The sequence below is a fragment of the Malania oleifera genome, chromosome 5 (genome assembly GCF_029873635.1).
Source record: "Malania oleifera isolate guangnan ecotype guangnan chromosome 5, ASM2987363v1, whole genome shotgun sequence".
NCBI classification, from domain to species: Eukaryota; Viridiplantae; Streptophyta; class Magnoliopsida; order Santalales; family Ximeniaceae; genus Malania; species Malania oleifera.
In genome coordinates, this window is record NC_080421.1 from 67,546,087 (window position 1) to 67,571,588 (window position 25,502).

Sequence of the window (25,502 nt, forward strand, 5' to 3'; positions counted from 1 at the left end):
CTAAAAACTTCCTCGGGATTTATCCTTTCCAAAATGCAATGTTGTCGACTGCCACCTTCTATTTCTAGTTTCCATTTCCCTTTCTTTTATTATTTAAATATCATTATTCTTTGGGTCGTTACATTTTTCTCTCCTTATAAAATTTCGTACTTGAAATTTACTATTCACATAACTCGTCATCCCTTAACAAGAAAAGGATCTACTTTTTTTATTACTTACCCTCACTTATGGCGGAGGAATACCGTGGTTACATTCTGAGTCTTGGGAGATTACACATACAAAAGAAAAATTCTCCTAAAACTAAAATGCTACACTAATTAAACCATTACATGTACCTGCAAAAGAAATACTGCCTAACTACTTACATTTTACCCAATCAAACTTCTTGGAATAAATACGGTACCTCTCCTTCATCTGCTCCTTGGATTCCCAAGAAGCCTCTTCAATTGCATGATTCCTCCACAAAACTTTTACTTGAGGGATCTTCTTATTACGTAACTCCTGTACCTTCCTATCCAGAATCTGTATTGGTACCTCCTCATACACCAATGAATCATTAAGCTCTAATTCATCATAACTGATGATGTGAGAAAGATTTGGGACGTATTTCCTCAACATAGCAATATGGAATACGTCGTGGATCCTGGACAACACAAGTGGTAAAGCTAGCCTGTAAGCTACCGGTCTCACTTTATCTAGAATCTCAAATGGACCGATAAACCTAGGACTAAGTTTACCTTTCTTCCCAAATGCATAACCCTTTTCATCGAAGCTATCTTCAAAAACACATGATTACCCACATCAAATTCCAGATTCGTATGGCGATTATCAGCATAACTTTTCTGTCGGCTTTGAGCTGCACTGATCCTGTCCTTGATAAGCCGAACTTTATCACGTGCTTGTTGTACAAGCTCTAGCCCCACTACTCGCCGCTCACCCACTTCATCCCAAAATAAAGGAGAATGACATCTCCTACCGTATAAAGCCTCAAACGGTGCCATGCGAATGCTGGACTGATAACTGTTATTATACATGAACTTTACGAGTGGCATGAACTGAGTCTAACTACCCCCAAAATCCAATACGCATGCACGGAGCATATCCTCTAATGTCTGTAATGTCCTCTCAGTCTGCCCATCTGACTGCGGATGGAATGCCGTGCTAAACGATAACTAAGACCCTAGAGCTTCCTGTAAACTCTTCCAAAATCGTGACATAAAACGCAGGTCTCGATTTGACACAATCGATACTGGCACCCCATGAGAACGAACTATCTCCTGAATGTAGATCTCCGCTAAACGGTTGAGGGAGTAACTGATCTTGATAGGTATAAAGTGGGCGGTCTTAGTAAAACGGTCAACAATCACCTAGATGGCATTCTGGCCATGTAATGTCGTTGGCAGTTTTGACATGAAGTCCATAGATATCTGATCCCACTTCCACTCTGGGATATATAACGGCTGCAATTGCCTAGCAGACCTCTAGTGCTCAGCCTTTACCTGCTGGGACATCAAACACTGGGCTGCATACTCGGTGATCTCTCTCTTCATACCACTCCACCAATACAACTCTCGTAGATCTATATACATCTTCGTACTACCGGGATGAACTATATACAAAAATCAGTGAGCCTCCTCTAATATAGTCTTTCTAATCTTTATATCGGCAGGAATGCATAATCTAGAACGGAACTGCAAAGTTCCGTCATCTACAATACTAAATTTCTCCCCCTAACCATTCTACACTCTATCCATCACCTCTACTAATTCTGGATCTTCCTTTTGAGCGGCTTTAATTCTTTCTTACAGAGTAGGTTGTACTACTAGGCTGACAATACACACTGGAGGATCACTCTCTACCAACTCTATATGGAGTCTCTCCAGATCCATCATGATCGGATACTGGATCTCTATAACCGCCAGCACTGGTTCCCTGGATTTCCTACTCAATGCATCAACTACCATGTTTGCTTTCCCTAGGTGATAATTGATGGTAAAATCAAAATCCTTAATCCGCTCCAACCACCTTCTTTGCCTCATATTCAGTTCATTTTGTGTGAAAAAATACTTTAAACTCTTTTGGTTAGAGAAAATCTCACACTGCTCCTCGTACAGGTAATGCCTCCAAATTTTTAGTGCGTGTATCACTGCAGCTAATTCAAGATCATGTGTAGGGTAGTTATTTTTGTATTCTTTCAACTTTCTAGACGCATACGCTACCACCTTGCCATGCTATATCAATACACAGTCAAGTCCCTTTAAGGACGCATCATTATAAATAGTATACCCCTCACCCCCAGATGGGATTATTAATACAGGTGCTGTGACTAACCTCTGCTTCAGCTCCTGAAAACTTTGCTCACAGCTGTCATCTCATTCAAATATGGTATTCTTTCTAGTCAGTCATGTTAGAGGCCCTAATAAAGCTGAGAACCCCTTGACAAAACGACGGTAATAGCTAGCTAGCCCCAAGAAACTCCTGATCTCCTAGACATTTCTCAGTCTAGCCCAATTCACTACCACTTCAATCTTCTTAGGATCCACATAAGTACCATCTCTAGATACAACATGCCCCAAGAACACGACCTTCTCAAGCCATAATTCACATTTACTGAACTTGGCGTACAACTTCTTTTCCCGAAGTGTCTGCAAAACCTGCCTCAAGTGCATCTCATGCTCCTCATAGCTCCTCGAATAGACCAATACATCGTCAATAAAAACAATAACAAACTGGTCTAGGTATTGGTGGAAGACTCTGTTCATCAAGTCCATAAATACCACAGGAGCATTCGTCAAACCAAACAGCATAACAAGAAACTCGTAATGCCCATACCTAGTCCTGAAGGCCATCTTCGAGACGTCTTTTGCTTTCATTTTTACCTGATGGTAGCCGGATTTGAGGTCAATCTTCAAATACACCCGTGTACCCTAGAGCTAGTCAAACAAATCATCGATACGGGGTAGAGAATACTTGTTCTTGATTGTCACTTTATTAATCTCCCTATAGTCTATACACATCTTCATAGTCTCGTCTTTCTTCTTCACAAATAAAACTGGAGCTCCTTACGGAGATACACTAGGTTGTATGAAGCCCTTATCAAGGAGATCTTGCAACTGATTCTTCAATTCTGCCAATTCTATTGGCACCATCTGATAAGGTACTTTAGAAATCAGCGTTGTGCCGAAAGGTAGATCAATAGGGAAATCTACCTCAGGATCGGGTGGCAAGCCTGGTAACTCGTCTAGAAAAACATCTGTAAACTCCTTTACTACAGGTGTGCTAGCAAGTTTCAATTCATTCTCTGACATTTCCTTCACAATAGCCACAAACCCTTGACAACCACTTAGCAGTAGTCTTCTGACCTGAATAGCTAAAACTAGCTAAGGCGGGGATTGCACTCGCAACCCTACGAACTTGAATTCTGCTTCCCCCAGAGATCTGAATATCACTTCTCATGCTCGGTAATCTATGCTGGCAAAATTAGCTGCTAGCCAATCCATGCCAAATATAATATCAAACCTGTGCATTTCTAGCACTATCAGATTAGCAGACAAAGTCTTTCCTTGAATATCAACTGGACAACCTTGGAGCACCCTACTACACCTCACTACTGACCTAGTCGGTGTAGATACCAACAATTCAATATCTAATGATTGTGTTTCAGCTCCACATAATTTAACACACCCCAAAGACCAAACGAGTGTGTAGCTCCTGAATCAAACAATGCAATAACTTTAAAAGAAAGCATAATAATCATACCTGTCACCACGTCATTTGCCGTCTCAGCCTCACTCGGCGTAAGAGTAAACACCCTAGCTGGAGTCGTATTCCTTTGTTGGCCCCCACGTGGCGCCTGATAACCTCCCCGGTATGGTCTGGGAGCTGGATTTGCATCTGGTGGGGTAGGGTAGTCTCACACCATGTGCCCTGATCTACTACAGTGATAACACACCACACCACCAGCTCGACACTCTCCCCAGTGCCTCCTACCACAAGTCTAATACACTGGAGGACCCTGCCCTGCCTGCACCTCACATCGTCCCATCTCCTGGCTCCAACCTCTACCATAGTTTCCTATCCTCCACTGACCCAGTTTATGACCCTGCTGGTAGCCGATAGATGCAGATCTCTTCCTCTGTATTTGCTTCTCTACATCAAGTCGCTTACCAATCTCTGCCAAGGCTGCCCTGTCGACTAACTCAGCAAAATCCTGGATCCGAAGCTGTTTAAATATGCTCCGCCTCTAGCCTCTCTCAAACTGCCTCGTCTTCTTTACTTAATCAAGAACAATATACAGGGCGAAACGAGAGAGCTTGATGAAACGTGCTGCATACTGCTGGATGGATAGCTGTCCCCGCTTCAGGTTCATGAACTCTTCTACCTTAGCCTTCCTGACAGTAGCTAGAAAATACCTATCAAAGAACAATTCTTTAAACTGGTCCCATAGCATGGCTATTGGAGTGACCCTCTGCTGCTCCAATAGTCTCATCACAGTTCACCACCTCTCAGCCTCTCTTGTCAGTCTATAGGTGGCAAAGAGGACCCTCTGTTCCTCAGTACACTGGAACACGGCCAAAACCTTCTTAGTCTCCTGCAACCAGTTCTCGGCGGCTGCAGGATCAATCCCACTTGAAAATGTTAGAGGATTCATCTTCCTAAACTTTTCTATAGTGCACCCATGGCCTGCAGATGGACCACTCTACTCCCTTGAGCTTCTAGAGATCTCAGCCATAACCTGTTGAGCCACGCTACGTAATACCGCATCAGAATCGGTTCCAGCTGCACTTGATGGTCCCGCTCCCTCACCGCCACTCGCATGGGCACTACTTCCTCTTGGATCCATCCTGGAAACAACAAACACAACTTAGAAATTCTATCCTTATAATTTACCGACCTATCCTCACCACTTATCTCAACATTTCTAACTCATTTCTAATTCCCAATCCTACATTCTAGGAACATAACTCGACAATAGCTTACTATGGTTTTCCTGAAATCGTCACCCACGGAAAAACACAGAAACTACCATGGAAGTCCTGCCTCTAGACTATAGAACAAAACCTTAAATCATTTCTTAAACTCTGGTATTGTTTCTGTTGCATTCTAAAGTTTACATAACCTAGCAACCTAGGCTCTGATACCAAATTGTGGCAACCTGCTTAATTTCCATATATTTTTTTTAAATATAATAAAATCAATATCACCAATTTCAATAAATCATAATCCACTTGGACCCATGGGTACCAGGGATACATCAGAAATACATCACGGAAGCCTACACAGTAGGTAACATAAATCACAAACACTTCATTATACCATACATCACAATACCAGAGTTACTACAATCACTCTATATATATATATGTACATGATACACAACACAAAAGATATCTAGGGCTGTCCGACAAAATACATCCGACCCTATCAAAACACTTACCCTTCTAGAAGGGCAGATCTACCATACTAGATCAGCGAGGCTTTACTCGCTGTCCTATCAGGGATTCCTGAAAAGTTTATAAAATTTTGGGGCGAGACACCTCTCAGTAAGGGAAATAAACTAATACCACTGTGTGGCAACATGAGTATTCCGTGTTATACATATACCATATAGAACATATTCAGTAACTGTTTTTTCAAATCTAGGAAAATATATATATCATCAAAACATGGCAAAACATACTGCATTTTCATAAACATATTTCATCTCATAAAATATAATACAAAAACATTCCTGGTAGGTTAGCTGGCTGTTGTTATGTATTACCCCCACATGATTGGGTTGTGTGGCTCGAAGGCGGGACCTGACAATGGTTGGCCGACCACTACCAAGTCAAAAGTATAGTCTGTAAGTCTAATGGGTCCGCCTGACCTAGTCCGTACACCAGGGGCACTCACACACTTCTTAAAAACCACATCGACCATCCAATCTCGCACCACTCCGTACAGCGGCATTAACACAAAAAATGAATTTGACCAAAAATGAATTTTAGGCCTATTTAAACTGTGGCCTTCGTCGATGAGCCACGTCACCTCGTTGACAAGGTCAAGAGAAAATTTGTCAACAAAATTCAGAAGCCCTAAAGTCATCCCCTCGGTATTTCCTCATTGACGAGCCACGTCACCTCATCGACGAGTCTTGTAGAAAGTTCATCGACGAACTCCAACCCTCGTCGACGAGTCCGCTGTATTCATCGACGAGGAGCTAAAAAAGTCCTCGGGATTTATCCTTTCCAAAAGGCAATGTCGTCGACTGCCTCCTTTTGTTTCCAATTTCCATTTCCCTTTCTTTTATTATTTAAATACCATTATTCTTCAGGTCGTTACAGTTGTGATCAACCTAGACCCATGGGTACCAAGGATATATTTGTTATACAACTCTAATACCTAAGCAGCGGAAAACATAAAATTACATACATGTCATAAAACACTAGAAACCATACTAGAGTTCTACTGAATCTGTTATATATATGCAGTCATCCACAAAAAGACCCAAAAAGTAACCTAGGGTCATAATCACAAAAAACCTATCTGACCCTATCTCACCTATTTACCCTTCTGATTAGGTAGTTTGGTCAACTCCTACTGCTGCGGAGCTTTATCTATCCTTCTACCTGGATTTCCTAAAATGTTTGTATGGCTGGGGTGAGACACCTCTTAGTAAGGGTAAAAACTAATATCAATGTGTGGCAACATGAGTATTTTTCATGATATACATATAAAAAGTACATAATTCATATCTGGTATAAACAGTTGTATCATGTTTGAATAAAACATGATTTAACATAACATAGTTTAACGTACTAAATTAATGTACTGAAAAATCATCTTGTATAACCATATCATACTTGAATTATTACCCAGGATAGATAGTTAGCTGTTGTCATGTCTTGCCCCCCCCCCACATGACAGGGTTGTGCAGCCCGAAGGTGGGATATAGCAATAGCTGGCCGACCATGCTAAGTCAAACATAGGTGTGTAAGTACAATGGGCTTGTTCCACCTGTGCCGGACTACCAGGAGAACTACGACACTCCCATAAAGCCACATTAACTGTCATCTCCCACACTCTACATAAGATGTGTGGTAGCACTAACATAAACATAAACATGACTATATAGCTATGATATCGTGCTTCGTGAAACTAAACTAAGCTATACGGGTTCTGATAACATATAATACATTTCATGATATTGAAACATATCAGTTTCATATTTTAGAGTAAAATATGATATGATAATATTTTCTTAAATCTTGACATAACATGCATAATTACGACATTTGCACCGTTATATCATAACATGAAAATCACGACATTTGCGCTGACATATCATAACATGTAAATCACGGCCATTGTGCCGGCATATCATAACATACTTGTACATGAAATTCTTGCACTGTTCAACATAATATTCATAAAACTTTAGTTCCTGTACCGTTTTATGGTTTTCCTGAAAACTGCTATAACATGCTTATCTTGGAAAAATCATAATATTTCAATATAACATAATTTTCATGGAAATATTATACTCATGCCACACAAATGTAAGTAGCCTTCTAAACTCATAATTTGTTCTGAACTCATATTTTCTTATAAAATGTGTTCAATTCATTTCCCTGTTCAACAACAGTAATCCCAAACATAGTTCTATAACATACATATTTTCCTGAAAATAAATGTTGTTTATTTCATAATAATTTCATGAAAAATACTGACTTGACTTATCCACTTTCCTGACTTACTGAGAAGCTTATAAAATTAACCAAGTCTACTCTTGTGGTGTTCCCAGTTTAACACCATAAAATTACATTTTTCCCAACAAAATTTCAGTAATTTTCTATCTAGAGCATTTTCTTCAGTCCAGAAACATCAAATACCTTATAAAACTTATAATAACCAACTTACCCAGATTTTAGGATGGTGCCCAAGTTGGCCTAACCAACAAACTACTCCAGTAGACTTGAACAGAATCTTCCCAAGAGTAGCGTGGCAGCTTCTGATCGTTGAACCAGCGAGTATTGAAGCTGAAACTATAGAGAGAAAGAGAGAGAGAGAGAGAGAAAGAGAGAGAGAGAGAGAGAGAGAGAGTTTCATGCAAAAATTCACGCTGAAATCTCAAGGTTGGTGTATTTATAAAATGCGGATTCATCAACAAGACATGTCACCTCGTCGACGAGTTCATGAACGGAGTTCGTCAACGAATTCATAACCCTTGTCGATGAAATTGAGGCTCTACTAGACCCCTCTCGATAAGTTCTCATCAATGAGACACGAGTCCACGTCAACGAGCCCAAGAAGGCTGCTTGTCGACGAGACCCTGCTAAGTCCCTTTTGAAAAATAATTTTCTCTCTTTTCTTTTATTTACTTAATTTCTATAAATTCTTCGGGTCTCTACAATATATATCTTAGATTTCTTGACTTGGGATGTACCTTTATACGTGACTTCAAGCTTGTCACAAATTTCTTTTTCGGTTTCACGTCCACAAATAAGATTGTACTCATCATCGCTTAAAGCACACTAATGACAATTTTTTGTTTTGAAGTTAAGTTATACCAATCTCTTTTCCATCATTGTCAAATCCATTCATGACTTTGGTATATCTTCATCTTTGTCATTTTTCTTGATGAAGGAGAAATCTCCATTAGTGATAATCTCCCACATATCAAGATCACATGATTGAATGAAGATGGTCATTCTATTCTTCCATGAAGGATAGTTAGTCCCATTGAACTTCGATGGTCGATCCATGGATTATGTTGAATCAGGTGTAATCCCAAGAAGGGGGGTGAATTGGGTATTTAAAAAATTCTTTGACACTTATTTACCGCTTAAACCCTTCTTATATATTTACCAATGAATTCTTGTTACTCAATTACTTATGTGTAAGGCTATCCAACCTATACATGCAATATACACAATTTAAATGCAGTGCTGAAAATAAAGAGTAAAGGGAAGAAAGAAGACAAACATGGTTTTTACGAAGTTCAGGCGACTTGGCCTACGTCCTTGCCTTGAGCAACCACTCAAGGATTTCACTAAATCCTTGCTCCTTAAATTGGGATGGAGCTTCCCTTACAATCCGCTGCTTACAAGAGGCATAGCTCCCTCCTACTCCGCTGCTTACAAGAGATACAACTCTCTCCTCACACACTGGTTCACACACCGAATCGTGTATACTATAGAATCTGAAAAATAACACTCAAAAATGCTTCTAACAAAATCGTGTGAGTACAAATCAAATTCCTAACACATTAACATATGATTAAACTTGAAGCTTATGAATGTATGAAAATGATACAATCATTTTATGTAAAATATGCTTCAACACACAAACCCTTTTTAACCAAAAACTCCTAAGTAAAGATATACTTAAAATGCTTTGGAGTATATTAGGGTTCTAGTTCACTTTGCAAAGAGGCACAAATATGTCTATTGTGAACTTGTTAAAAACCTTATCTTGAATGTTTTATCAATATATATCAAAAAGCTTTCTTTCAAAATATTTAATCACAACTCGATCTTGGTAAATGTAAATAAATATATGATATGTAATTCAAAGATTAAAATACTGAGTATAAGGTTTTCCAAACAAAGTATCCCTCAATAAGATAGATATTTTTGAATACCAAGGATATATTCTCAAGTGTTTTAATATATATAAAATATGAATCCTATAACTGAATGCACACTTGAATCAAACCTTTCAATCAATTGCACAACCTTAATCAAGTAATGATCTTATTTAGAATAACTATGTATATGTATAGACACTTTCAAGATCAACATTTTAATCAAAATAGGTTTTTCAATAATAAGCTCTATGAACAATATATATGTATATTTATATACTCTTGAATCAAAAACCAATCAACCAAGCTAAAAAACTTTTTCAAGTAAAGATCTTTTCAAAAAGAATATTCTTATATATATGAGCACACTCAAGATCAAGCTTTTCTAACGATAATCAAGAACAAGGAATGAGATGAGAAGTTATTGAAAAATAATAACTTGAATGATCAAACCTCAGTACTAGAATGAAAATCAATTGAGTGAATGAATGCCCTTTGATTTCTGAAGTAGATTTGCCCAAAGAAGATGAATGAAGAATGAAGTGTAGGCAATTGTATAACAATCAGCACAAGTTTCTCTATATTCTTGCAATGAGATATGTTCTTCTCTTGTTGTGTGTCTTAGCTTTGTTCTAGGGTTTAGATATTCAATATATAGTGTCTTACCCTTAGGATTGATCTCAACCATTGGATCAAGGAAATAGCTTGTGAGTTTGTTTAATAAAAATCACAATTTTAAGTTTCCCGCAGGTTCAGGTGCCTGAGGTCAAAGGCCCAGGCGACCGAAGTTCCATAACCCTTTGAAAATTTAACTTAGGATGTAGGCCCAAGCACCTAAAGATAGAGCCAGGCTCCTGAAGTGGTGAGTTCAGGAGCCTGAGGTCCCAGGTCCCAAGGTCAGGGCGACCGAAGTGCCTCGGCCAACTTGCTGTGTTTCCTATTAATTCTTTAGGCTATTAAACTTAATCTTCAGGCTTCTGAAGAAATTCTTTAGGCTCATGAAGAAATCCTTCAGGTGACTGAGGTGGAGTTCAGGCTACCAAATCCCCTTTTTCTCAATTTTTCTTTTCTAGTTTAAAATTCAGCTTTGCTCCTTTTCTTGGATCTTTTATAAAACAAATTTTCCATGATTTTAAAAACATTTCTAAGTCCATGGAAGTTTCCTAATGATGTACATGAATTGCATGAATCCTAAAATCATTCTAGGTTACGTTGAGCCTCAAATTAAATCATACAAAAATGTAAGTACATGAGTTCTAAATACCCATTCCCTAGATGTTCTTGAACTTTGCCGCTTGCATCTTGATTCTTGTACTCTTTGAGTTCCATGAATCTTTCCAAGATTTGTTAGCTTTACTTTGTGACTTCCATGACTCATTATCCTTCCGTGCATGCTTAATATAGTTCATGTTCACAAACTCAATGCACAAATCAAATACCAAGTGATTTTTCATTATCAAAACCGGATTGGATTCATAGAGTCAACAGATTACCCTTAAGAAAATGTAGTGTTTACCATATCTGCCATTGATCTTTTATGTTGTAGAAGTTATTCCAATAAATTTAGCGCCTTGCTTTGATACCGAATGTTGTCCCTAGAGTGGAGTCTAGAGGGGCGGGGAATAGACTCTTTTGCAGATTATTACTTTTCTCTACAAAATAAAAATCTTGTTAAGATACAATTGATTATATCCCAATATATATAAAATAAACCATGCAAAAAATGTAAATAAAAGATTATAAGGAAGAAAAACTTACCAAACGATATTAATGTGGTTCGGCCCCTTGCCTATGTCCATGCCTTGAGACACACTCAAGGATTCCAAATCCACTATATGTACTCCTTAAGGGTGGAGAAGCCTTTACACCACCAAGGGAACAAATACCTTCCTGCTCACAAAGAGTTTTCAAGCTAGGTTCACTGAGAACCGTTTACAATTTGAAGAAGATAGATGTAGATGATGCTTCTTGAGTAAGCTAATTACAACACAAAGAAATCCTCACACTTATCTCTCAAGTATTGAATCACACACAAGTTTAGAGAGTAAAAGAGAGAGTGAGCACTAGATTTATGAACTAAGATGCAATGTGCTTAAAATTAATGTTCACTAAATGTGAAGTATGAAAGAATGATCCTAGAACAAGTTGGAAGCCATGTATTTTTAGGCAAAATTGTGTCCTTTTATAGTTGTTAGGTCTTGAATCCTGACACAAACTGTCATAGGTTTCACAATTTTGTGGACGGTTTCCTCAAATCGTGGATAGTTTCCACCAAATCGTTAACGATTTCCTTAAACTGTGGACGGTTTGTTTCAGGCTATTTTCCTAATTAGCTTATGCCTGAAACTGTTGATGCACCCATGGAAATTAAATTGGCGACGAATTTCCTTGTTTCTTCAAATCTTTGATTTTCTTGTATTTTAGGTACATAAAAATGATCTTAACCCAATTTAGACCAAGTATTTTAAAGTGTTCAACGCTTAGATCATTTAACCTTTGTCCCTTACTAAACAAACTTGAGTTTAGGATATGCGACCCTTTCATCATATAAATCATGGTTTTGACTTTGAAAAATTATAAGTGTAAAAACTATGAAGATATATTTTTCATTCAAATGATGATTGATATCTATATACTATATAGACTAGCATGCATGTGCAAATTGCTCAACTCTTGCTTAATAAGTTTGCGTGAAACAATACTAAAAGAGTTACAACAATTCTACCTTAAACACTCCCCATTAGATATGAATTCATACTTGATCCATTGGATGTGCTTGAAATCTTCCATGTGAGTTGTAACGACCCCAAAATTTTGGCTATATAAATTTTTTTCCACATAATAATAAACTTTGATACCATATCATAATAACAAAATCAACTCGGGCCCAGAATGGATATCGGGGATATACCTATCCATATATACACACTATCTACATAGCAGATAACATAATAAACATGTCCTTATACATAATACTAGAGTTTTATGGTCTCCATAAATATATATATACAACCCAAAAAGAAACCATGGAATATCCTAGGGTCACACATAAACCATGTCCCAACTCAAAAACTTACCCTGATTCTAGGGAAGTACTAAAGACTCCTTTATCTCGGAGCACGCACTGCACACCGATCTGGATTTCTTGAAATATTTGAATTTTATGAGATGAGACACCTCTCAATAAGTGAGATAGGTTAACATCAGTATGTGGCACATGAGTTCTAATGTATTATATACATATACTGTACATAATTAACTGTATCTGATATTGTGACGCCCCCAAACCCGACAGGTGGGGCCTGGGTGCCACGTGTTCCATTTACCTGTATCTGATACTATAACGTCAATTACACAGCGGAAACTAAACTAAGTCTTTTATAACACACTAGAGTTCTATATATATATATATATATATATATATATATATATCCCAAAATAATATTCTCTAACATCTAGTATTCACAAATATATACATCTAAAAAAACTTAAACTAAACCCAAAAATATACATCGAGAGTCTATACCCTCTCTCTCTCTCTCACACACACACACACACACACACACACAAATGCTATGCTGCTAGGCCAGTCCTGAGCTTACTAAGCTTGATCACGTGGAGGTCTTGAAAAAGATGAAATTAATATTGGGTGAGACACATCTCAGTAAGACGGAATAGATTAACACCAGTGTGTGGTTATCATGAGGTTTGTGTACAAAATATAATCATCATTATAAATTAATTCATATCTATGAAATCATTTTTTGTTGTATTCACACACATGTAGTGTATTTTATTAACGAGAGTTTCCCAAGGATTGGGGTGATTACCCGCCCATATAAGTAGCACCCCTTTACTCTGATATCTTATGCAACCAAGTATGGCTACAACTAGTACTCATTAGGGCACTTACCTTACTCAGTAAGTCCTCAGGTGGATAGTTTGTGTCATATTCACACAAATTCACACAATTATTTACTAGCAAAGGTTCCCGATAATAGGGAAGATTACCTGCCCATACAAGTAGCTTCCCTCTTCCCTAATACGTTTTGTAGCCTAGTATGGTTACATTTGATACCTATCAGGGCACTTGCCTTTCTTAGCAAGCCCTCGAGCAGAGAGTTTACCTCGCCCTAAATAAATATAATACTACAATATAAAATAAATATAATACTACAATATATAATACATTTAATACTACAATTTACAATTATGAATTTAGAACTCACTGCCAGATGGATAATCACTGTCATGCTTCCCCCCATGATGGGTTGTGTTGCCCGTATGCTGGACTTAACCTTAGTCGGCCCACCAGAGTTAAATTAGTAACAACCACTTTAGTTTGTAAGTTAGCTTGGCTGTTCCCATACTGGTCAAGACTCTAGAGGGACTCTACCCTTCTCAGCTCAATCGACTGATTACGCGCCGAAACTGCGTAATTGAACGTTTAACCCGAGCTTTACGGTTTATATTTTTAATTAAATATCTAAAATTATCCAATATATTAATAAAGTGCCAAAATCATCATTATTGAACTTTATTGCACTATTTATGAAGTTTTGGTAATTTTTTGTGGCAGGAAAAATTCCCGAGAACCAAAACCGACACCTATTCGTATTTCATACATAACTTTTCCATATGAGCTCTGATCAAGACGATTCAAATTTCTAGAAAAATAGGAAAGGATTATCTACAACTTTTGTGTTTTGAGTTTTGTGAGATACAGGCTCTAAAAGAGTCAGATTTGTGATGAACAGAGAACAAATAAAATAAGAAAATAAAAAAATATAGTTGAATGAATATTTGATGTGACCTGGCCATGCATGGCTAGGTCAGGTCAGTGCCATTCGGGTCTAGGGCACCCAATGCCTCCTATTTAAGCTCCCCTGCTTCTTGCCCCCGCGCACCCTCTCCCATTCTCTTCTATTCCATTCTTTTCTTTCTTTTCTTTTGCTTGTTTTGCTCTCTCTTATCTCTTACTTTGTTCCTTTGTTCTCTCATTCAATCTATCTCTGTTTTTCTTATTGTCCCTCTCTGATCACTCTCTTACTCTCCTTGTCTCTTCTCCCCTAAACCCCTATTGTCATAGCAGCCCAAGTACCAGCAGGCCACAGCAGCCTCGGCCAGCAACTCCACATGGCAGCGCCACCACTCCTAGCAACTTGTAGCAGCCGTGACATGCTACAGCTCTGCTGCACCATTCGAGCCCTCCATCACAGCCGAGAGCAGTACTAGCCGCCAACCTGCACAGTTGCATGCAGCAGCTTCTATTCCACCATCCCTTTCCTGCTGCTCAGCCTGCGGCAACACTTGAGAACATCAGAAATTTAAGCTTCACCAGCCTCTGTTCTTCCAACTTCAACAATACCAACAGCCAGAGCATCTCTCTCTCTCTCTCTCTCTCTCTTCTTTATTTCTTTCAATATTAAGTTGGATGCTACTATTTTAATTTATTTGCTGAAGTTATTTGGAAAGACAAGATTTTGAATTTTAAATATTTTATTATCATTGTAGTGGTTAATTATTTATTAATTGTTTTTTTTATTGTTTTCGGTGGTAGATTTAATTATTGTTCGAGTCCTTTAGTTAATTTTGTTAAGGTCCGATTTGGTTATTAAAAAAGAAAAAAAAGAAAAAAAATATTGTTTTGGTTTTGAAGTTTCCCAAGTTTTAGTTTTTTTTTATGCTTGGTTTAATTACGGTCAGATTTATCAAAGTTTGCATTTTTATTGTGTTTCGTTAGTATTTAAATTTAGGTTTTTGTTCGTGTTTTTTTTTATTTTGGTTCGAGTTCTTGCTTTGTGTTAAAGTCTTGGTTTTTATTGTATGCTTTGAATCTGATTGAGTTTCCTTTGGGTGTTTTTAGTTCCATGTTCAAAATTACCATCTTTAATTAGTGTGTGCTCCGATGTTTCCTTGAGTAGGTTAGGGTTTCCATTCTAGCTTTTTAATTTAATGTATGCTAGTTCTAGGGTTTAATTTGCGTGTTATTTAATTTGGTAAAAGTAAAATCAACAATCGTGAAGATACCTGAATCTGAACTGAGTTTAGTACCTTTTTAATTTCGATTGGAAAGACGTAAAATTTGAGATTAAAACGCATTCCCTGAGGAGACGATCTAGCCCTTGGGTTTAATATTACACGACAGAACTTCTATACTTGGGATAGCTTCCGAGCTGCTCATTTTCGAGTGAGTCAAGTTGTTGACCCTATGGGTCATACCCTGTTTTGATTATGACAAATACTCAGGTATTTAATGATTGCCAAGTTGTTGTGCAGGAATCAAGAATGATAAGATCAAGATGTGCACAAAGCAAGAAAAGCTTGAAGACCAAATCATATTCTTTGTAATATATTTATATTGGTCTGTAATAGTAATTAGGGCATTCGGTTTGTAATAAGCTCACGCACATCACATGTATGATTTACTACGTAAGCTCAAACCGAACCATGGATGAGATAGGACCTTAGGGTGCACCTTCGGTCGACCGACACCGGACTTTCTCGGTGTTTCCAAACTGGACCCTAAGTGACCTTAGGACACACACATATGTCACATATGTTTATTAGGCACTTGAAATAGACTTATTTGGGTCAATTCGGGACCGAAATGCACACTTGGTGCATTTTCAGTCGACCGGCCAATTCAGTTCAATTTGGCCCGATTGACCGAAACCGGTCCGGGTCAACTATTTGACCTAGGCCCGGTTGACCGAGCCCTTATAGGTCATTTGACCTTGGTCGACCGAACCACCTAGGAGTCAACAGTTTGACCTCCCGGTCGACCGACCAGATTTGTACTCCAACGACCTAGTCGATCGAGGGGTCTTGGGAGGATTCCCAACGATTTGGTCAACCGAGCCATGCAGTTCAAAAAGGGGCCGGTCGACCGAACCTCAAAAATTTGGCAAATTGCCCTCTCTGGTCGACCGAGCCACTTAGTTCAAAATACCCCTGGTTGACTGAGCCATTTGAGTCCCAGTCGACCGAACCATTTCTAGTTGACCGGACCTCTCGGGTTGCTCCTATTTTTACCGCGGTTAATAATTTTTTAAACAGGGTTAAAATGTCTTAAACGTCATTAAACTTTTCTAATAATACCAATAGGTCCCCAACGGTCATATTTTCTCCCTTGCCTATATATATGAGTTCATTTGGGATAATTAGCTATGGGATTGAAAATATTATTTAAGAGAAATTCTCTAAAAATCCCAAATCCTATAATACTCATATCCAATCACCATTCACTCATGCTTACCTTCTTCGATCTCTTAAATCCTTTGTAAGTCGATTGAGTGTTTATATTTAATAGGTTGGCTCTCCCATTCATATTTGATTGATTTATTTTCATTGAGAGCTAAACCTAAGTATTCTTAGGAGACTTTGTTAATAAGTCTATCCTAAGAAGACTTTGATAGATCTTCTAAGATTTGCACCTTCATTGCAACATCTTAAGAAGATTGTATTTGTTTTTGGTTGCAAAACATTTTCAAAATACATTCAAATATCTAGTGTGCTTTGTCTTGATAAATCTTTAAAGAGATATTTGTTTGTGTGAGAAAAATCTTTGTTGCAATATTCATTGAGTTATATCCATAGATGAATACAAAGATTAAACTCTTTTTGCAAACCAAACTTATACATTGCTAGAGCTTCATATACATATATATATATATATATATATTAAGAAAACTTGTTGATTGAAATATATGAAGTTTGGATAATATCTTTGTTTAAGCACATAGATTGAATAGCCTGTGATACAAAGATCATTTAGGTTTGCACTCTCACGTACTCATTACAACGATAGTAAATCTATTTGAGAGTTGACATCTTAGACCACATTGAGCTTACATATTGAATCATACTGTGGTGTTTGTAATTGCTCGTATTTGGGTACAATATCTGCTTTACTTGAAAGCACAATCACTGTACCATTTGATTGTAATACACTTTGGTTGTATTTCTAGGCATGGGCCTAAAGAGGGAGACTAGCCCTGGAATAGTCCCGGATTGGCTTAGACCCGATTAGGAAAGCTAGGTGCGTCGTCCTGTTAAGGCGTGTAGGTTGAGGTCAGCCCCGCTAATTGACCTGGTTAAGGTTGAGGTCAGCTCTGTGTTAATTTGACCTGGTTGTAAACGGTGCCGCTCCACCCTTAAGTGAGCTATTAGTGGAATCCTCCTGCTTGCGAGCTTGAGGCGGGGACGTAGGCACGGTTGACCAAACCCCGATAACATATCGTGTGTTCATTTATATTTCCGCACTTTATATTTACCGCACATGTATGTTATGGGTGAATGATGTGTATGACTTAAATTTCACATTATATTTATCTACGCATTTGGAAATTGAATAGATAGACCCTAGGTTGTGTATATACTGTTGTAGGATAGATTAACCTAGGAGAAAAAGTTTTAAATTCCAATTCACCTCCCCTCTTGGGAAAACATCAATTCTAACACAAGTTTTTTGGCGCCGTTGTCGGGGATTGCCAGTTTTAATTTTGAATTTTACGTTTTTCCAATTATTTTTTTGATATTTTTTTTTCAAATAAATAGAAAAAATGAAAAAAATTGAAAATTGAAAAATTAAAATTATTATTTTTTTTTGTCTGTTGCCGTGTTAGTGGATTTCTGCTGGCTATTGTGATATTTGATGCACTGAGTTTGAGATAATTCGAATCGATTGTGTAGACTTTTACCTAGCACTAGTAGGGATACACATAGCACCGAGTCTGACTGTTCACTTGTTAGTCCTGCGAGTGATTTTGAATTTGAGCTGAATAATCTGTTTGGCCATTATTTTGAAGAAACTATGACTGTACATGCACCACGTACACTTGAAGATTTTCTACAGTCTGCGCGCACATCTACACCTTCATGCATTGTGTTACCACAAGATGCACCAAATTTCACTCTTAAGCATGGCATGTTATCCGTGATTCCCCAATTTCATGGGATGGACTCTGAGAGTCTGTACCAACACTTGACAGACTTTGAGATGGTTTGCACCACTTTCATTAATAGGGCTGGGACTGATGAATACATTAAATTATGTTTGTTTCCCTTTTCTCTGAAAGACAGGACAAAAATCTGGTTTAATTCTTTGCGCCCTAACTCTATTACTAGCTGGGCTGAAATGCAGCGTGAGTTCTTACATAAGTTCTTTCCTCTTCAGAGAACTCAGTACCTACAGGAGCAGATCAGTCAGTTCATGCAAAAAGATGGCGAGACATTCCAGGCATGTCGGGAGAGATTCAGGGACTTGATGAACATATGCCGGCACCATGGTTTCGAATCATGGAGGTTTGTGAATTATTTTTTTGCTGCTTTAACCCCTGTGTGCAAACAATTTGTCCAGTCTATGTGCAATGGGATGTTCTTCCATAAGGAACCAGACGAGGGCTTATCATTTTTAGACTATCTCGCTGAGAGTGCCCAGCAGTGGATCGCACGACCTGAACGGGTGCCGGTAGCTGGCCAACCTATCCGAGCAATCAGTGGCAGGGGCAGATATGAGGTTAAAGAGGACACTAGCTTACAGGCCCTTGTAGCTGCGTTATCTAAAAAATTGGAAGTCATGGAATCTGAAAAGTTGAAAGCTGAGATTTGCACGATTTGTGAGACTTCAGACCACAGACCTCAGGATTGTCAATTCTTACCTATGTTGCAAGAGAGCAGATCTAATTAGGTGTCATCGGCAAATTGGGTTAACAAGACGCAAAATCAGCTGCTCTCAAACACTTACAACCTGGGGTGGCGGAATCATCCAAACTTCCAATGGAGAAATGATCAGCCTGGTCCATCATCTTCACGATATCAGCAGGCACCTCAATCATATGCATCGCCTCCGCAATCGACATACAATCCAGTTGTAGCTCCTCAACCGCAGTATCAACCGCAACAGTTTTCTCGGAGCTACGCACCACCAAGATTCCAACCAGCATTAGTCTCCATTCCAGTAAAGAAAGCTTCAGATGATAGTATAGCGCAGGTGGCAACCATGCTCCAGAAATTCATGCAAATGCAAGTTACGACCAATGGAGAACTGAAAGATGCCATAAGCAAGATGAGTACACAGCTTAATACTCTGGAAAAAGGAAAATTCCCTGCACAGCCTCAGCCTAATCCCCAGGTATATAGACAGCCACAACAGTCAGTGCACAATGTTTCAGAGGATACGTTTGAGTCAGCAAAAGTAGTTATTACTTTGTGAAGTGGAAAGAAAGTTCCTCGTCCTAAAATGGCCACTTACCAACAAACAACCACGTCAACACCTGAAGTGACAAATGAGACAGATAAAGGAAAAGAAAAATTAGATGAGGCCAGCTCCAGTTTAACAAAGTCAGATAATAAAAAGGATGAGCCAGTTAAGGAATACCAACCTGTGGTACCATACCCTTAGCGTTTGACATTTGGACAAAAGAACAAGTATCATATGGAGATTCAAGTAGGTAAAAATCAATATTCCACTCTTAGATGCCATACAGCAGATCATTGCATATGCAAAATTTCTAAAAGACCTATGCACCGTAAAAAGGAAATTGAACGTGAAGAAAAAGGCTTTCTTAACTGAGCAAGTCAATGCATTGATTCTTAGTCAGACTCCACAGAAACTTAGAGATCCTGGCTCCCCCACGATACCTATTATGATTGGTGAATCTCGTATCGAGAGAGCTCTACTTGACCTAGGGAGTAGTGTGAATCTACTTCCGTCTTCATTATATGACCAATTGGGTTTAGGTGAATTGAAGAGAACTACTATGATGCTACAGTTGGCAGAAAGATCTGTAAAGGCTCCACGAGGTATTGTTGAGGATGTTTTGGTTCAGGTTGACAAATTTTACTATCCCGTGGATTTCATTGTTTTAGATATGCAGCAGCCTGTTTCCACCATTTATCAGGCTCCTGTCATTTTGGGGCGACCATTTCTTGCTACATCGAACGCCCTGATTAACTGTCGGAGCGGAGTCCTCAAGCTCACATTTGGGAACATGACACTGGAAATGAATGTTTTTAATGCTCATAGGATGTCAAGTGGGTGTGACGATGTAGATACTCATGCAGTCGATGTGATAGACGACTTAAACACTTCAGAACTACTGTCGGTACTCGACGTCGATGCCGCACTTGAAAATGACTCTTTTGCACAGTTTGAAGGGATTGATGAATTATTGCTAGAATTCGAGTAGAAGATCCCATATAGTGGTCCTTATATGTTTGATGCGAGTTATACAAGTAGTTGGCGTAAGCCTACATTTGAGGCCATTGACCTACCAGAAATTCTGAAGTCATCCGCAGAAGAAATTCCAACCCTTGAGTTGAAACCATTGCCTGCCGAGCTGAAATATGCTTTTTTGGGTCTAGTAGATGGCACATTCCCTGTGGTAATTTCTTCACACCTTACTCTTGAACAGGAAACTAAATTATTGCAGGTACTTCGAGAGCATCGAGGAGCGATTGGATGGACTATCACTGATATCAAGGGTATTGACCCTTCCATTTGCACTCATAACATCTTCCTCGAAGGAGACACTAAACCAGTTCAAGATGCACAAAGGAGGCTGAATCCAGCCATGAAAGAGGTGGTAAAAAATGAAGTGCTAAAATTGTTAGCTGCTGACATCATCTATCCAATCTCCAACAGCAAATGGGCCTTTGAAACACTAAAGCGACATTTGACTATTGTGCCTATCATGCAACCTCCTCGGTGGGACTTGCCATTTGAGATCATGACCGACGCTAGCAACTACGCTCTTGGTGCTGTTCTAGGTCAACGAATTGATAACAAGCCGTTGGTTATATATTATGCCAGTTGAACTTTGAATGATGCTCAAAGAAATTATACTACCACTGAGAAGGAATTGCTAGCTGTTGTTTTTGCTTTAGAAAAATTTCGCTCTTATGTCATTGGTGCACCTGTCATTATTTTTACTGACCACTCTGCTTTGAAATATTTATTAGCAAAAAAGGACGCCAAGCCCAGATTGATCAGGTGGATTCTACTCCTCCAGGAATTCGATATCACCATACGCGATAAAAAGGGCGTGGAAAACGTTGTAACTGACCATCTTTCTCGGTTGCAGCTACCCGAGGTACTGGTGTCCCCTCCCTTGAATGATGACTTTCCTGATGAACGTCTCTTTGCTGTGTCACGCGCTCCATGGTTCGCCGACATTGTGAATTATCTCGTCACCGACCGAATGCCGGACCATTAGCTCACCCAGGACAAGCGTAAGTTCCTAGTTAAGGTAAGACATTATTATTTTGATAATCCATACCATTTCAAATATTGTTCCGACCAATTGGTGCGTAGATGTGTTCCAGATGATGAATTTAGTTCCGTGATGCATTTTTGCCATGGTGGGACATGTGGAGGCCACTTTGCTGCTAAGAAAACTGTTTCCAAAATATTACAAGGTGGACTCTACTGGCCCACCATGTTTAAAGATGTTGAAAATTTTTGTAAAGCATGAGAGGCCTGTCAAAAATTAGGAAAAATTACGGCCAAGAATGAAATGCCTATGTCCCCCCTATTGACTCTTGAGATTTTTGATTGTTGGGGTATTGATTTTATGGGACCTTTTCCCATTTCTTTTGGGCTTTCTTACATTTTGGTCATTGTGGACTATGTTTCTAAATGGGTGGAGGCAATACCTTGTCGGACCAATGACCACAAGGTTGTCATACGTTTTCTCAAAGAGTTATTTGCACGCTTTGGCATGCCCAAGGCAATCATTAGTGATGGAGGGTCCCATTTCTGTAACAAACCTTTTGAAAAACTCATGCAAAAATATGGTGTGACCCACAAAGTCTCCGCCCCTTACCACCCTCAGACCAATGGTCAAGCTGAATTGGCTAATAGAGAGATCAAAACGATACTTGAGAAAACCGTGTGTCCTAATCGTAAGGACTGGTCAGAAAAACTTGTTGATACACTTTGGGCCTACCGAACAGCTTTCAAGACAAACTTAGGGATGTCTCCCTACAGGTTAGTATACGGTAAGGCCTGTCATTTACCTATTGAAATTCAGCATCGTGCTTTATGGGCTATCAAATAGATTAACCTTTCACTTGATGCTGCCACAGGTTTAAGAAAATTGCAGGTATGCGAGCTTGACGAATCTCGACGGGACGCTTATGATAATGCTCGTTTGGCTAAGGAGCGGATGAAGTTGCTACATGATAGGAACATCAAAGAAAAACAACTTTTCCCTTCTTAACAAGTGCTACTCTATGACTCCCGACTGCATGTGTTTCCTGGGAAATTGAAATCCCGGTGGGGTGGTCCGTATATTGTTGAAAAAGTTCATTCTCATGGTGTGGTAGAGATTGTAGATCCGAAGAATGGCAATCACTTCATAGTTAATGGACAGCGCCTAAAGCCTTTCATGACCCCATTCGATGTCGACAAAGAGGTCTGGCTTTTGCAAGACCCTAGGGGAGTCCTCTGACCTTTCTATGCTACTGTTTTATTTTTATTTTATTTTTATTTTTATCGTTTATTTGTTTTAGTTGTGTTTTTCCCTTTTCTTTCTTGTTACATTAGTCAGTAGTACTTTTCCATTAGTTGTTTACCGTGCACAATTTTTTTTCTCCCCTGCGCTTTCATATTGAGGACAATGTTCCACTTTAGTTGGGGGTGGGGGGGGGGGTGAGCATTCGCATGTAACACTGTGCACGTACACGTACCGCGTTTTTAATTTAAAAAAAAAAACAAACAAAAAACCAAAAAAAAAAAAATCAAAAAGAGAGAGAAAGAAAGGAGGAGCACTGAGGAAATACACTGCACTATGCCATGCTTAACACTGACTCATACCTTTCGCATACTTGCATATAACTTAAGAATGACACACTTGAGTTAATCATGCGTAGTTTTCTCTTTATATGATCTTATGACTCCATGAAGAATCGATTGGTAGTACATTCATGTTAATTTGGTTATATAATTTCATGTATTTACACGGCATCTCATGAGGTTGAAAACACATTCACGTGATTCATTGCACTTAGGGTTTCCTTGTGAGCACTGAGAGAGCACCCATGGCGACTATGACACCTTGTGAGATATCCTTGAGTTATTTATCGTTCTTTTGAGCATTAATATCAAATCAGAATTCATAAAACTCAATTCTCTTTTTCTGGATGATTCCTTGTACACTAGTCTTTATTTTTTATTTGCTAGCCTAGAGGTGATACCTAGTGGGGAGAAAGAAACCTAGGTCTTGTAGCCTACTCAAAATGTGAAGGCTGAGCCACCCCTAGAGATAGACTTAATTCATGAACTCTTATTCGAGCTCAATTCCCATTGATGGTATGAAGATTACAAAAGAAGTGTTAAGATTGCCCTAATTGATCAAAAAAAGACAGAAAATGAAGAATGAGTAGAAGAAAGAACAAAAAATACACATGCGCATGAGATGAAACGCTAATGCTTGGTCCACGTACATATCCCAAAAAGTCAAGGACACGACACATATTTTCCACGTACGAAGATTCTTCAACTGGTTAATTCCTCAGATGTATTCACGACAAGTTTGTGAATGAGTTGATCTAGGTTGGTCTCAGTTGGATATGGCGAGTAGGTGAGAAGATGCTAGGGTGAAGGACCCGACATCTCATAGATAGGCTAGATCCTTTCCAGACTAGTCCACTCCATATACTTAGTGTTGTTCCTTTTAATATGTGGGATGTTTGATCGCGACACTCCTCCTCACATATGATGAGTGAACCCATTTTCTTTGAGTGTTCTTGAGGGTATACCAGTTAGGCCGAGTCAAAGCGACCGTTCTGTAGGTGTCCACTAGCGTCCTAGGTATACTGAGTCACACACATCACACACACCTCGAGAGTTTACCTGTTTATACTCGAACTTATATGATTGCATTAACTATGAATGTGCCACTGATTTACTTCATGTGAGTATACTGCTCTCAAATCACATATAAACGATGAAACTTGCATGAGTTACGTGCTTTGGCCGGGTCGGGTCAGTGCCATCCGGGTCTAGGGCACCCAATGCCTCCTATTTAAGCTCCCCTACTTCTTGCCCCCGCGCACCCTCTCCCATTCTCTTCTCTTCCATTCTTTTCTTTCTTTTCTTTTGCTTGTTTTGCTCTCTCTTATCTCTTACTTTGTTCCTTTGTTCTCTCATTCAATCTATCTCTCTATTTTTCTTATTGTCCCTCTCTAATCACTCTCTTATTCTCCTTGTCTCTTCTCCCCTGAACCCCTCCTGCCATAGCAGCCCGAGTACCAGCAGGCCACAGCAGCCTCGGCCAGCAACTCCACATGGCAGCGCCACCACTCCCAGCAACCTGTAGCAGCCGTGACATGCTACAGCTATGCTGCACCATTCGAGCCCTCCATCACAGCCGAGAGCAGTACCAGCCGCCAACCTGCACAGCTGCATGCAGTAGCTTCTATTCCACCATCCCCTTCTTGCTGCTCAGCCTGCGGCAACACCTGAGAACATCAAAAATTTGAAGCTTCACCAGCCTCTGTTCTTCTAACTTCAACAATACCAGCAGCCAGAGCATCTCTCTCTCTCTCTCTCTCTCTCTCTCTCTCTTCTTTATTTCTTTCAATATTAAGTTGGATGCTACTATTTTAATTTATTTGCTGAAGTTATTTGAAAAGACAAGATTTTGAATTTTAAATATTTTATCATCATTGTAGTGGTTAATTATTTATTAATTGTTTTTTTTATTGTTTTCGGTGGTAGATTTAATTATTGTTCGAGTCCTTTAGTTAATTTTGTTAAGGTTTGGTTTGGTTATTAAAAAAGAAAAAAAAGAAAAAAAATATTGTTTTTGTTTTGAAGTTTCCCAAGTTTTAGTTTTTTTTGAAGCTCGGTTTAATTACGGTCAGATTTATCAAAGTTTGCATTTTTATTGTGTTTCGTTAGTATTTAAATTTAGGTTTTTGTTCGTGT

The 25,502-nt window shown here is 38.9% G+C and overlaps 1 pseudogene; it reads left to right on the forward strand.

Annotated features, from left to right (window-relative positions):
• LOC131155998 (uncharacterized) overlaps nt 1-25,037 on the forward strand; it is a 32,730-nt pseudogene extending 7,693 nt beyond the window's left edge.
• The last annotated feature ends 465 nt before the right edge of the window (nt 25,038-25,502 follow it).